Source organism: Symphodus melops (genome assembly GCF_947650265.1).
Source record: "Symphodus melops genome assembly, chromosome: 15".
Classification (NCBI taxonomy): Eukaryota; Metazoa; Chordata; class Actinopteri; order Labriformes; family Labridae; genus Symphodus; species Symphodus melops.
In genome coordinates, this window is record NC_136705.1 from 13,345,167 (window position 1) to 13,355,606 (window position 10,440).

General features: G+C 40.1%; 1 long non-coding RNA gene across 3 annotated transcripts in view; it reads right to left on the reverse strand.

Annotated features, from left to right (window-relative positions):
• The window catches only part of LOC306835763, an 82,625-nt gene extending 74,526 nt beyond the window's left edge, over nucleotides 1-8,099 (reverse strand). For 2 of the 3 annotated variants that reach the window (XR_013780689.1, XR_013780690.1), the window contains exons 1-4: nucleotides 7,746-8,099; nucleotides 3,545-3,672; nucleotides 2,894-3,359; nucleotides 1,999-2,089 (exon numbers count right to left, since the gene is read on the reverse strand). This is a non-coding gene — a long non-coding RNA (uncharacterized lncRNA). The remainder of the gene's footprint in view (nucleotides 1-1,998; nucleotides 2,090-2,893; nucleotides 3,360-3,544; nucleotides 3,673-7,745) is intronic. The other variant, XR_013780688.1, reaches the window with a different exon arrangement.
• Nucleotides 8,100-10,440: the final 2,341 nt, after the last annotated feature.

Consider the following 10,440-nt stretch of genomic DNA (forward strand, 5'->3'; position numbering starts at 1 on the left):
AATAGAATGAATGTGAGACAACACTAACTTAACCTTCGTCTTGTGTTAGGGTCGGCACCGACCCGTTTTAGTTTTTAAATGCATAAAAGAACCACGTAACTTTTTTTTTTTGCATCAAGGCTTTTTGACTTTGTCAGGAATCTCTATTTCAACAAAATCAAACATTTATTTTGGTTTTCACTAGATTGTAAAATGCTCTGGTTAAAATTATGACCTTGGTGTTGTTAGGGTCGGTTTTGACCCAGTTATAAAAATAAGATTATAAAGCAATAATTAGAGCCAAAATTGAACACACATTGACAGCCAGCTCCTCTCCCAATCATGTGAGCTTTAGGGGATTCTCATTTTACCTTGTTATCCAGTACAAAAACAAAACAAACAACGACAGGCATTTCCAGACATGTGAGGTCAATTCAGTATAGAGTTGGTGACTTGCAGAGTGCACATCTCCAATTTGCAGCATGCAAAAATGAAAAAAAGATTTACAGTGAAAGAAGTTCTGGATAATATTTTTGCTGAAAATGAGGGAGTGGACACAGAGCAGCATAGTGATACGGATGAACAGGTTTCTGAGGAGAAAGACAATGTGGAGTATCATCCAGAAGACACAGACACATCTGATGAGTCTGATGAGGAGGTCACCGGTGGTGAAGCGACTCCCGCTGAAAGATTCAAGTCCAAAAGTGGTGAGATCTGTTGGAGCTCATTACATCATGATTTACATGGCAGGGTAGCTGCTGCAAATGTCATCAAAATGACCCCTGGAATCTCAAGGTTTGCTGTGACGAGAGTCACTGACATCAAGACATGTTTTGAGCTATTTATGCCATTGTCACTAAAAAGAGTCATCATTGCTATGACAAACCTTGAAGGAAAAAAAGTCCATGGCGACATGTGGAAAGACATGGATGAGGAATACCTGGATGCTTATATTGGTGTTCTTTTTTTTGCTGGAGTGTACAGATCCTGCAATAAGGCCACTGATAGTCTCTGGGATGCATCGACAGGTAGAAATATTTTCCAGGCAACAATGTCACTTCAGACCTTTCATATGATATCAAGAGTCCTCAGATTTGACAACCAGAGCAAGATCTGACATGCTTGCCCCCATCAGGGATGTCTGGGACACATGAGTGCAGCTTCTTCCACTGATGTTCAACCCAGGGCCATAGGTGTTGTGTTTTACAACATCCTCGATGTATCTGCCTATAATGCATTTGTGTTGTGGACCCACATCCACCAAGTAATGGAAAAATAATAGTAAATATACATGGGTCGAAATTGACCCGTAACACCATAGATGTTACTATAGTTAAAATTATTAAAATGAAAAAATAAATAAAACAAATTTATTTAAGAGATGTGTTCTAATACCCCTCAGTAATAGTCAGGTAACACAACAACCTTTTATTTATTTATACAATTCTCTTGAGGTTCATTTTACCATTTTTTTAAATTGAAATCGAGGGGTATACTGACAAAAAAAAGGCCCAATGGCCCACACCAAAAATATTAAAACCAATATTTTCATGGATAAGGAAGCCTAACAAGGTAACCAAGAGATGAGAAACAAATTGGATGTTAGATAATTGTTTTCAGTGTATTTTACAGCTGATTTAAGACATGGGTCAAAACCGACCCGTTAACATAAGAGATGGTAACAGAAAGCTAACACAAGACGAGGGTTAAAGAAAGTGTGGGGGAGATAGTATGGTGATGGAGAGATGAAGAGAAAGAGAGGACATGGCTTAGGCTACAGGGAAAGACAACAAGGCGGCAATGCAAAATATTCATAATGGTAATATCAGAGGCTGTTATGACTACCAGCCAGCTCTGGTGTAATAAGGAGCTGAAAGGAAAAAACACATCAGGACATCAAGAGCCAAATGGGGGAGATTATTTGCTGCTGTGCATCAAAAAGTTTTCTGTAATCAGCCTCGAAAAACTTTTTTTTCCCTTTTTTTTTTAACCTTTTACCCTGATTTATTGTGAACTTACCCTGCAGACTTCCTTTCTGACGAAGCCGAGACATTCGCAACCTGATGGCCTCTTAAGTTGTCCGTATTTCATGTGACAGGCTTTAGTCAATCTGATGACATAATAAAGACGATGATCAATTATCTTAATTAGAACAACATCACTAATCTCAGACTTTCTGGACTTTTATTGACTTAGTTTAATCTTGTGTTTTTGGAGCTGTGAAGGACAATGTTTCTTAAAGGATTTTATTATGATTATTAGCAATAATTATTATGAAGTATCTTAAAGCAGAAAATGAAAATCCTATTCTAACAGTTTCCATTATATCAATATAGTCCTTCATTAAAGAGCTGTTAAAGAGGGAGATTGGGGTTGGATCTTTTTGAGTCACCTCTATCAACTCTACTATATAAAATCCTGCCTCACACTTCAAAACTTCAATACATTAGAGTCGTTACAAACATGCTCATCACGTTGTCTTTCTTGTCTTTCATCTGTCCTTATCCTTCTCTCTCTCTGTCACTACAGTATCTCTCTCTCCCTCTCCCATGCCAGCTGTCTCCAAACCTCTGCGGCCCTCCCTCCCTGCCTCATTTCTCATACCCTCCCTCTCTCTCTCTCTCTCGACCCAGTCCCTAACCAAGCAGGAAAATGATCCCTAGTAAATAATATATCAAGATAAATGATAATTGCCCCGATTTTTTGTGCCTTTCCCGTCACTTAATGAGCGCCATAAATTAGCAATGAACACAGCTGACAGCGTTTGTCAGAACACGGTCGATGCAAATGCGCCTTGGCATCCCGGTGGTTAAAACTTCTACTGTGCGTTTCTTCCGCCTTAAGACGCCTCCTTTAATTTAAATGATGAAGTGTGTCAAAGTTCATGCGACAGTTCTTCGCTGAGTTCACTTACTCCTTGTATGTTGAAGTAGCATAGAATCTACCGTTAACTTCTATAGTGGCTCCATTGAGGATGCGGGCCTGAAATAGCCAAGACAAGGAGGTGCAGTTTGTGTTGAGAAGGTCAGAAGAAGAAAGATACGTTGTGTTTTCTGTTCGGAAATAGAGAAAAGGTCCAAAATTTAAAATGCTGCTTAATCTTTTCTTAAGATAATATTTGCCTTTATTTGAGGAAATAAAACAGTTCCAGAAAAGTTCCTCATTATAGTTCATCTGTCCTAATTACTAAACATTTCTGAAAAAATATCTGTAATATTATGTCACTGAAAGCACACATACACACAGGCATATACTGTACGGTAATTGCAAATTGGCCATGGGTGAGCTCCCGTGTTTTAGCCTTGTCCCTCAGACATCAAACGGGGGCCTTGGCCACAGATCGCACATGCAGGCATCCCCAGAGGCCGCCTGATTGAAACCTGGCAACAGAACCAAACAGCTGCTTGAAACAAAAGACATCTGCATATTTCAGATTTGTTTTTCATAAATTAACACCACAACCTGCCAAAAATCTGGGCAGGGGAGTCCATCGACTTGTGTATAATTAGATAAAGTTTACAAGCTTTGAAAGTTGGAAATTAGCATGAGGTAAAGGGGTACTCACAGGGGACAGGGATAGGGAACAGGGCTTACAGGCATGTTGCTGCTTTTGGTGTCACAGGGAGGTGGGTGGTGGGGTGTAGGTAGAGGTAGAGGTTCAGGGGAAACATACAAACACAACTCCTCAAGTGTCTGTAAAAGCCAGGACAGTAGCTTGGTTTCAGTCTTCAGCAACATGCTAACTGCCGATGATGCTGCCAATTACAAAATGCCTTTTTTTAACTATGCCTTTGACGTCAATACTCCTACTGTGAGTTTGTGTTTAAACGCATGTGCACGTCTGTTTAGCTCTGATAGGGTTCCGTGCCTTGCCTTTACGGGGTCTGATAGTGAGCTGCTTCGCTTGTAAAAACCCCTTCAATTATTCAGTGAAGTCAAGTCTCCCCTTTATCTGCCGTTTGTCTCTTGGTGCGTCGAGGACCAGAGGGAGAGAGCGTGCAAGAGTAGAAGTAGAAGGATGGAGAGAAGAAAGGTGGGGGGTAGAGGGATGGATGGATAGGAATGGATGCCTCCTCAAAAGCATTGCTGCCTAATTACTGGCTCATTTAGATCAGCAACCACAGTTATAAATAACCAAACAGCTGGCGCGATGGAACCAGACAACACCAAAGACGGAAACACAGCACAATAACAGAGTCAGCTGAAATGAGTGCTGGAATGATAATAGTGTCTGTGGTGCAGGAAAAGGGACTGATGTGTCTCAACATAGATGTGGTGTTTACTATCCAAAAACCCTCAAATTGTAATGAGGGAAGCCTGAGGTTCAATTATAAGAATAGATAGGCTAAAGCTTAGTCCCAAAAGTCATCTAAAAATGTTATCCTCATACAAAAAATGGGAACATATTAAAGTCTTGCCATTTTTCTAAAAATGCCCCCCTAAAACAGATAGCACAACACTGTAGAAGTCATCTTCATTAAAGAAGTTAAATTCACCAATTCGATTATATTGACTTTATCTCGTGATGGGAAATCCAGGTTTTTCAGTGTTCCGGATCATTTTGCTTTGTTTATTGATCCCAAACAGCTCTTTATTTGGTACCATTTTGGCTTTATTAAATCAGCCAAATTTAGCAATGTTTTGATATGTGTGTATGGATGTTACTGAAATTATTCATCGTATAATAATAACGCTGAACCGTATAACTCTACTTTACATGATGCTTGCTATTAAAACCAAGCAATATGTGTGCCTGTCGCCAACTGATGTGGAGAAAGATCATCTGTTCATTAAATGGAGTATTATTTAAAAACTAAAAAAGTGGGGGAAAGAAAGTGGTTCTCATACAGGAGCTGGCTCTCATCATTTCAATCAAAGAGCTGCAGCGCTGGTGACCTACACATCACAATATTGGATACTACTGTCATGTTTGAAGAGTTAGCATGAAAGGAAAATTTGCAGCAAACCTTAAGACCGAAGTAACATAAATATTAGTTGCAGGTAATAATTCTATGACACCTCTCCTTTGGGTCAAGTTACCTTCTGTCGAATAATTGTGTCTGCATTTCTTACATTTCCTCAGACCAGGCTGAGAAAAGGGAATCAGTAGAAGATAATAAAAAAAACTGTTTGAACAAACTGTTGTGTGTATCAATAGGAAAATATATTGCCTCATTTCTCTACTTGTTTCTAAGCTTGCACAGAATGTAGGGATGCTTCTTCTGTTAAGTGATTACACAGACAACTTGGAAGTGATATAATTACCTCAAACATGGCAACCCTAGTGGTGGAGTTTGTGGAAGTGATAATACACGGCAATTACCAGTTTCTAAGGCTGAACAATCTGGAAAGAATGTATAAGATAAAAGCATGAAAACAACCCCGGCAGTGCTTTTACATATACGGCATGGTGTTTAGCCAATGGCTGTAAACATTAAAGAAATGGTAATTAGATAAATGCTGTATCCCTTCCAGAGTACACGTCTGTTTTCTTCTAAGACCTAATGTGTGGAAGCTCTCAAAAGAAAAGGATTCAACAATGGGAAGACTAAAATCCTGTAAAAATGACTGTAGACCGTCATAATTAGATTTTGATTGTAATTAAAAGTGTATTATTTTCACATTAGGACAATCTAAAATTATTCACAATTGCTCAATTTAGACTAAAAATACTACTAAGTATTCACTTCACAACATTTATAAATATCGAACGATGTCGGGTAAGTTTTGACTTTTTGCCTTTAATTCATGAAAATGAATTAAAGTCTCTCTGGGAACAACCGGTGGCAAATGTATGACCTTGTTTTTTTTTTACTTTTACAAGGGAAACACAACCATGAACTCTCTGCGAACATCAGGGAAACGTTGGGTTTCAAAAGGTATTCATTCAGTCGGCACTCTTTTACAAAAAAAAAAAAAAAAAAAAAGCCTGTGATACGGTGGATCTGCTTTGGTCGTTGTCTCTTGACGGACTTTTTGGCAGCAGATGACGGCCCCTCGGTTCAACATGAGGAGACTAAAAGACTATGGCTCTCTGTTAGCAAACAATGAGCAGGTTTCTGTTTCAGCAGAGTGAAAGAGCAGAGCTAGAAAGGTGATCTTCTCGTCCCAGAGCGCACTCGCTTGAATGAGAATCTAATGGATATATGCGGTTTTCAGTTTAATATTAAAGATATTCAATATTGCTGTATATTATATTTAAATGTCGTGCTTTACTTGACTGTCTAGAAAAAGAAATGGGAGCAGGTGTGTGAAATTAAGATATCAATGTGCCACATTTATCTTTATGTTCATTTTTCAGGTTCTCTGAATCGACACGTTTTAAAACCCTCCAGAGAATGATTTTGTTCGATTTACAGTACTTTCTCTCAAAAGCGTCAATGTCATTTCCTATACCAGTGTAACTAATTTTCAACACCTCCAGAGTGATGGAACAACTCTGGGAATAGGAGATGTTAGTTGTAGGCAGTCCCTCCTGAACTCACGGTGAGGGGTGTTCGCCATATGCTCTCCGGGTTCCTTTAGGGAAAAAGGCTCAAAGGATTAAAGTGAGCGCAGCAGCAACGGCCCTCCATCAGTGTGTTCAAAGCTTCCATATGAAAATGACTGTGTACAAGACTTCTGCTGAGGCCAAATTTAGATCAAAGGCAAACCCCGGGCAGGAGGGGAACAGAGGGAGGATGGAGGCGGGGTTGGTTTGGGGGAAAGACGAGGAGTTGTGCATGAAATGGAAGTTTGTGAAATGTGATGAGCAAAGCTGTGTGTGCATGGGAATGTTGATCATAATAAATGAGGGAAATGTGTCAATTTATTTTCCCCTTTTACTCTGAGGACGTCAATAACAAATTGGAGCGGTTAACTTGTGATGTGACTTCCAGCTCGGTGAAATCAAGTCTTGTCATGTTGTGGTTTTTTTTTTTTTTTCCAGAGCACCAAACTTGCACTATTACAGCACACACTTTGGACAGGATTGAATTAAAGAACAAGGCCTGAAGCCAAAGCGTTCGATTTTTTGAGTTACACAATATTTGTTGTCTCAAGTTTTCAAAAAAAAAAAAAAAAAAGCTTGACGCGTCTGTTAGCTGATGCTTTATAACCCTCGTTGTATGACCCATTTTCTCTAATGTTCATGCAGTCACATTGTGACTTTGATATATATATATATTTTTTTTTTCAATCTAACACTGACCGTTTTCTGCTATTCTGCATGACACTTTCCACTCAAACTGTGCGTGTGTGGAAATAGGTTCACGTGTCACAGGTCTTTTCAAACATTTTGAGAATCACCGGCTTGTCTCATTACCTTCATCTTTTCTTTTTCACTTGCCGTTCAACAGCCACTAGAAAAACCCAATCAAACACTTGTTCAGAAAAGCCGATGAAAATGTTTTCAACAACTGGCTACGTGCTGAATTCACTGTGTTATACCATTCTCAGATATAAAGCAGACCCCTGCAGAAATATTTAGATGGAAATGTTATTGCCTGCGCCTTAAAACAATATATTTGATCATAAATCAAAATGTTAAAGCTCCCGGTCTTACTGGTGGGACATGTTCTAATACTGATATATGAGAGGCTCAGTCGGCTCCACTCTTCGTATCTTTCTTCCACCTCTTTGGCTTCAGCTCACTCACCCCAGCCCTCCTCCTCCTCCTCCCCATCATCTTTTCCTCTCTCTGCTCCTTGCTTCCTGCCTCTCCAGAGAGGAGGTCACATGCTGCAGACCTACTCTGTGCCATCTGGCTGACTTCCTGTCATCCTTACCCCAGGAGAGAGTGGCTCTGCGGGGTGTGCGACTGGAGAAATACCCCCTATCCCCTTCTCCTCTTCTTCCTCCTCCTCCTCCTCCAGGCCCCCTCACACCTGAGCAGGAAGGGTGAGAAAACACACGGGGCGAAAAAAAAACAGAGAGGGAGCAAGACAAAGAATAAAGCGGGAAGGAAAAAGAAATGAGGGAAAACTTGTGCACAAATGTCTTTATGCTGGTATGAGGAAAAAGTGATTAATCAAATAGAATTCCAAACCATGTGGTTTGAGATGAGAAAAGATCTAATGCTTTGATAATTACATCAAATTTAACCAAAACCCCAAAAACAGAGGGGGTACATTTTAGGCCATTATTTGATAATCAAACAAAGGGAAGTAGCAGTGCCCTCTTTTCCTTTAATCAGAGAGGACCATGTATGTTAGCATGATTTTTCTATGCGCTACAATATGAAAACTGAGAAACATCATTAGAGCAATTGTTAAATTTCCATCAAGGTCCTTTTCATGAAAGCAGACCCAACTTTATTTTGCACTCTCTCACCTCTTTCTCACACATCTCCCATCAAACACAAGAACATTAGAACTGCTCAAAAGAGCACACATGCCAGATTAATCATACTTCTGTCCCACCCACGGTCTTGCATATTCATATAAATATAACGTGACTGCCGCTCACGTCTGAATTTATTGGTTTTCCTCCTCTGCAAATTAGGGGGCCTCCAATTGATGAATATTTTAGCACATGTGCACTCTGCGGGACATTTATCATCAGCTTTGCTATTATAAATAGAATAAATGAGCAGTCAAAGTAGGCTGCTGCTACACTGTGCTGAACACCGCCACACCGCCCCCTCTGCGCTCTCTTGCTCTCGCCTTCCTCCATGACTGCTGTGGCGTCGAAATTCTGCAAAATGGCTTCCTATATTGTTGCCATCGATGTCACATTTTGAATACCGTAGTTGAGAATATATAAATAAGGTTATCTCATAATACAGTACATTTCAGGTTGAGACGTGACGTGCAGAGATGTTTAACAGAAAGTTCTTGCATCTATCATCTGCAACACCTAAAGCAGAGCTGCAGCGGAGGCAAGTTAAGTTGAATCTATGTTAAGTGAAGCCCTAAGGGGGTCGAGACAGAGGTTAATTGGATATACTAAAATTATGTTATTTCATTACAGACATTGGGTTTGGGAGGTTATAGCTTAATAAAAAAAGAGGAAATTGTTTAAATAAAGATATTGTCTAACTGTGAGATTCCCCACTCTTGTTGTTAGGCCATTCTGTGCCTCCTGCATGGCGCTCTCTTGAGATTTTGAAAGTTTTGATCAGTTCTGAAAGTGTTCAGTGGGAAAATCTGAGGTCAAGGTTATTCTTCTGTGAAAATCCAGTTCGCATTTTGTATTTCTAGCCGAGCAGTTTTGTTATCACAATATTAACACTTCCAATAAAAACCATCACAAAAGTCTGAATTTATCGCAACAATATAAATGAAAAAAAAAACAATAGTTTTTCACTCAGCATTTCAATATCTGACCTATTCAATTGAGGCCTGAGTAAGTAGTTAGAAGAAGCTCAAGCTAGCAGTTAGCTAACCTCAGATAAACAGGTTAACTGTTTATTTTATTTCTTTATTATTCAGGTGAAACAGAGACTAATATTGTGAAAAACAAGAACCACAGATAAGCATCTATAGCTCATATATACACTCTAAGTTTTGTTTATTTATTGCACTTCATCTCGATATCGCAATATTGAATTCATTGCACATTTCCCCACATCATGCAGGCCTAACTCCAATCTTCATAAAAGATCACTTTGATCCCCTTTTTTAACAGAGCCAATCAAAACAACGTTGTTTGTTGTCTTCAGTAAATGTTTGACTTGTTCAGAATCTGGATATTATACCAGTGTTGGCCCAACACATAAAGGCAAATCAAAATGTGTCCACAAGTGTCCTGCTTTGATGTTCTCCTCTCATACCCCTCTTCTTCATCTCAACCATCCATCGCTGATTTAGAGCACAGTTGGACGCCCTTTAGCACTTCCTTTTTCGCCCCATGTGACCAAAAAGGGCTGCTGGGATTCTTTCAGACGGAGGCCAAAACCACCTTAGGCTGCATCTGAGCAGTGCTGAAGCCCACTGATGTGACACTGCAGAAGCAGGCATTGTTTCAAATGCTTTCATTCACAGTCCCAGTCATTGGCAGACACTGTGAAATGGGTGAAATCCCAGCTTGGTAGAAACTGGCACAGAAACTCAGCATCCTGGAACCTTTCCACTTCAGAGAGCTCTGCCACATGCTAACTGTCATCCACAAGGCACTGCTAGCCCAAAGGGGGGTCTGGCAGAAATGGTGAGGTTGAGGGAGAACAGGGGAGTTGACAAGAGTGTGGTATAAATATTAGGATATAACCGTCACATAACATGGATGAAAACATGGACTCCTTGGAGAAACAGCACCAGGGGCCATGAGAGGTGATCTTTATTTATGCAGACGATACTCTGATTTAGCGTCAGATTCTCCCGCTCGTCTTCCTGGCATCTTCCCAGCGTGAACCATCCCTTGGATCCACAGCCCCCCTACTTCACACACACACCCCCAACACACACACGCACACAAATACACACACATACAGACTTCTTGTCCTCACTGCTGTCTACACCTGGTAGATCCCCTGGCAAGTTTGCT